General features: G+C 35.7%; 1 long non-coding RNA gene across 1 annotated transcript; it reads left to right on the top strand.

The window, feature by feature from the left end:
• Positions 1 to 845: 845 nt before the first annotated feature.
• LOC147487638 (uncharacterized) lies at positions 846 to 3,601 on the top strand. The gene is made up of 2 exons (XR_015203002.1): positions 846 to 1,377; positions 3,262 to 3,601. It is a non-coding gene; the product is annotated as an uncharacterized LOC147487638 (long non-coding RNA).
• Positions 3,602 to 5,197: the final 1,596 nt, after the last annotated feature.

The raw sequence follows: 5,197 nt of genomic DNA, 5'->3' as shown, positions 1-5,197 counted from the left end.
AAGCGTAATAATAATTGGGAGGGTAGCGACGATATTCCCTGCTCCACTAGTTTTTCTTTAACAGTTAAGGCTACCAGTATGTTTGAGGTTAAATCCGATCCTGAGCTTAAAACTCTAATTGAATCCCTCACTATAAAGGTAGAAGCTATTTCTGTTCAACAAAAGCCTACCCCTGTCATGAATATTAACTCTATTCCATGTAATTTATGTTTGAGTCCTGCGCATCCCGACTCCTATTCTCCTCTAGTCTATGAACAACCATCCGCATAGCCAGACAATGTTTGTTCCATTAATAGCGAACCTAACGCACCCCCAACTACAGCTGGCGAAATAATCAACAAATTACACTTCCAGCATATAATAATCAAAACGTTAGGCCAGCAAACAATTACAATCAAGCTCCACCGAGACAAGGACAAGGTAATTATAATAATTATAACAATAATAATTATAATGCAAATAGAGATATCGTTCCGATTAATCATAACTATCACAACCCACATGTTAATAATCAATGTAACATAGTTCCTGTCACATAACCTGTAACAAACACTCCTCCACAACCAGATCGTTTCGACGCCTTTATGCAAACCTAACAACAAATTTTACAATCCATCTAACTTTCCTTATTATAACAATCCTATTTTTTAATTAAATAAATAAATATTTATAGCATGTATTTTATTTTGTTTTATTAGTATTATTTGACATGGGCTTAAGTGGGCTTTAGTTAGAAAAAAAATAATAAATAAATAAAAGGGATAAAATAGTAAAAGAGGAGATAGGGATAGAGGGTTATAACCACCGAATCTTTTTCCTTGTAGATTGGGGGAGGAGAAGAAGAAGCTGCCTCAGAAGTAAAGAAAAAAAAAGAAGAAAAAGAAAGAGAGAGAAAATAGGTTTGTACTAGTACTGATGAAGAACTAGTTGAAGAAAAAGGGTGTTAACGTTAACATCGAAGATAGCTATGTTGCAAGTTTTCTTAATGAAGAACATGAGTAGTTGGAGAAGCAGCTCACAAATAACAACCAGTTGCAAGAAGATGAGGAACAACAGGGTTCATCACAATTCGAAGAACAACAAAGACGTAAAAGGCAAGAACACTAGAACGAGATTTTTAGCCTCCAGGTAATACTTTGTGATGCTAAGAAATGCTCATCTTGCAATATGGCAATCTCTCAAACTGCGGGTTGCAACAAGATGGTATGCGGAAACTACACACAATGCTTTTGCTGGCAATGTAATAAGGCCATTAGTGATGATCACTTCAGGGAAAATGGATGTGACCAGATAGGAGAAAATCTGAAAATAGAGAACAAAAAGCCGCTGGTGATTCAAAGGGACCCTTGTCCAATTTGTGCGGAAGAGAATGCAAAGGTGAGTATTTATTAGTTTACTTAATTGTTTATTTTTATCGGAAAGCAATAAATTTTGGGACATTGGTGAAAGTACTAATCTAGAAGGTGGGTGCAAGTATTGTACCATAGTGATCTTCTTATGACTCTGTGTTGATATTCTTGTCTTGTCGAAATGGTTCTAGATTGTTTCTCCCTAGACAGTTAAGTTATTAGCTCACCACATATAACTAGTTGGGTGTAAAATCAATTAATAGACTTACCTTTAGATCATCTCGGTAAAGCACAAAACCCCTTTAACAAGTGCAAAAGTAGGTGCCATATCCCATATGTGACCTACTGATCGAGGCTATTAAGTGTCTGTCAAGTATAATTTCTTACTAAGGAAACCTTATAGCATATTTTATCCGACGTAGTGAGCCTCACTTAATTTGGATGAGTGACGGAAAAGATATGACCTCGACAATTCTATGCGCCAAAAATTCTATTCGTCAGAAAACAGTTTTCTGCATAGGGTTTGATCACAAATTGCATAAAGCTAGGTGGAGAGTTAGAGTTTTTGTAAAACATGAAAAGTTGAGTTTTATGAGTCTTCTTTCTAACTCAATTGGCCTCGTTCTATTCCGAGTCCTGTGGAGACAGCTATGATGTTTGGAAGTTTGGTTGACAGAAAATAGTGTGGCAGAATTCAGTTTATGTGCATTGTGTTCGAGTCCAGTTTTCATATAGTTAGAGTGCGAGTTAGTATTTTTGTAAAACATAAAAGAGTAAGTTATGAGAGTCTTCTTTTCAATGCAAAATGTCTTGTAGCATTTGGACACTTGTGGAAGGAGTTGTGTTCTTCGGAAAATAATGAGTCAGAATTCTAGTTTGTTGAAAATTAAGATTTTTTATCGTTTTCGACCTAAGTTTTCTTTTAGATGGGCTGAGGTTGGGACTTTGAGTTCTACATGAAAAATTAAGTCTACATACCCTAGTTTCTAAATAATTAAGTTGCGTGTCTTTTTGAGGAATATAGGAAAACACTATAGTATTGACAAGTTTGCTAGAAAACCTACTGTGGTATCCTTTTATGTGCATGAACCTGTTTTGAGAAATATATCTAGTAATGAACTAAGAGTCTCTTAAACTTTTCTTGGGTGTTTATATAGTTTTTGTAGCCTAATTTTAGACTGTGGTTTTATTTGGAACCGACAGGGTTCATAAGATTGTTTTTGGATAATCGAAGTAGAGAAATATCTATTTTTGAGCTTTTTGGACTTAAAGGTTCATAGCGTATCTCTAGGGATGAAAATTTATGTATATGATTGTGGGAGTATTTGAAACTTATTGTATATGATTCTATATAGTATAAATTGTTGTTTTCTTTAAAGGCACATACAAGTATATTGATAAATTGGTTAAGAGCTACGTAGGGCTTGATTCTAATCTTGAAAGATTGGATACGTAGGCAGCCTTTTGTAAAGGTGTAGCTACCATATTATATATTATATATTAGTTTTAGTGATAACTATATGTGTACAATATTAGTACTAAATTGGGTACATAATACTAATTGTTTAAAAAAAAAGTATTCATTGAATGTGCCATGAATGACCTGTTGGTGTTATGATGGGTATTCCTTGAATGTGGCAGGAATGACCCAAGGTATTCATTGAATGTGCCATGAATGACCTGTTGGTGTTATGATGGGTATTCCTTGAATGTGGCGGGAATGACCCAAGGTATTCATTGAATGCGCCAGGAATGACCTGTTAGTGTAATGATAAATGGTATTTCCAAATATGAGGGACAAACCATGTTTTATCAATTAGACTTCAATGTCTTAAATAAGGTTTGATTATGAACGAAAATTTGACTGGCTGAAATAAATCCTGTTATTTTGATGTATAACTTTGTTTTGCAGGAGGGTAGGATTTGTTAATCTTGTATGCAGGGGATGTAAATATCCTACCCTAAAACGACGAGTTGGCTTAAAGGTAAGGTGTATCAAACTCATATTTAATTATGTTATTATATCTGTATTTAATAAGTGGAATGTACGTGGTATTTATATTGTGAGTTAATTTGGAAAAATGGGAATGATGAGTACTGTTATATGAGTTTCTTGGAAATGTATATGGGGATTGAAAACTTACTTGGGAAGAAACTACATGCCATTTTGAGAAAACAGAACTAACCTGTCTTCCAAGTTGAAATGATTGTAATATTTATTTGTGAATGAAGAGTTGCTCCTTTTGTTTTCATTTGATTTTAGTTTTTTCTATATCGTGTTTAGTAATGGGTTATTAGGGTTTTGTTTCATCTTGGGTTTTCAGAAGATGGAATAGGTTGAGAATAATTCCCTATTTTGATTTTCTGAAAATTTGGGGTATGACACTTATAGGAGTTAGCCTAAGAGAAAGTACAACCCAAAGATGTGTTTCCAGGTCAAGTTATACATAATCCTAAAACAAGAAACACAGCCTTTGAGGTAAACGGTAATACTAGTAATGAAAATGGAAACGTAGGTGAGCTAAATGCCATCACCACTCTCCGTTCTGGTAGAGTGGTTGATAACGCCGTAACTATGCCTGACCAGTAGTCCCTACACCTGATATTTTACAAGATACCGAAGTAATAACTGAAGATCCTACCCCAGTAGAGGTACCAATTAAACCACAATCTAAGAAACAAAAAGCCAAGGTTAGACATCCTATTGATCCATACGCTAAATATAGAGAGAAACCACCGTTTCCCCCGAGATTAGCCATGTTAATCAAGGATACAAATTTTGATGAGATTAGGAAAGTTTTCAAAAATCTAACGATAAACCTACCCTTTCTTGAAGCGATTAAAAAGTTACCTCACCATGCTAAGTTTCTCAAAGAGTTGTGCACTACTAGGCGTAAGACAAATATTCCTAAAGATGCCTTTTTAACTGAACAGTTTCCAACTTTAACCGATTATAATGGAATCATTAAGTACAAGGACCATGGTCGTCCTACTGTATAATGCACCTTAGGAGATTCCCACACGACGACTGCGCTATTAGACATGGGGACAAGTGTTAACTTACTCCCGTATTATTTATATAAACAAATAGGTCTACAGGAGATGCAACCTACTAAAATGACATTGCAATTAGCTGATCGGTCTATTAAGTATCCTAAGGGTGTGGTTGAAAACATGTTTGTTAAGGTTCAGGATTTCTACTATCAAGCTGATTTTGTTATCCTCGATACAGAAGTCGCTAACAACTTTGTTCCGATTATTTTAGGGCATCCTTTCTTGGCTACTGCCAACGCACTCATAAACTTCCGCGATAGTTCGATGTCCATGTCTTTTGGCCATCTTTTTGTTGAGGTAAATGTTTTTAAAATGACGAAACAATTCCCAGATACGACTTCGGATGGAGAGGTTAGCATGATCGAGAGCTTAGCTCAAGATTATTTTAATAACACGTTTCCAGAAAACCAGATGCATAAATTCCTTTACTTTGGAAGTTCCAACTTCGACGAGAACTCCCTGGAAGTCGAGGAAGATTTCCTTCAACTCTTTTGCAACTCTTCCTTGCCACCTCGCGAGTCCCTCCCTGTCAACATCCATTCATCCCTTGACGCTATTCACTTTCTCACAAACATCCATTTTCTCATGATCATTCACTTGGACACCCTGTCGTTCAAAGATGAAGAAGAAGGTGTATGCTCGGTTACGTTCTAGGTCTATCAGACTTCGCTTTTATTTCACTAAGTTGCATCGTAGAAATCTTGGTGCTTGATTCTGTTTGGGGGTGCATTCCATGTTAATTATTTATGGCAAGATCCACAACTATTTTGGTTGTTGATATATGGTAAACTGCA

Source organism: Coptis chinensis, chromosome 7 (genome assembly GCF_015680905.1).
Source record: "Coptis chinensis isolate HL-2020 chromosome 7, ASM1568090v1, whole genome shotgun sequence".
Lineage (NCBI taxonomy): Eukaryota > Viridiplantae > Streptophyta > Magnoliopsida > Ranunculales > Ranunculaceae > Coptis > Coptis chinensis.
This window is presented reverse-complemented; position numbering and strand designations above follow the sequence as displayed.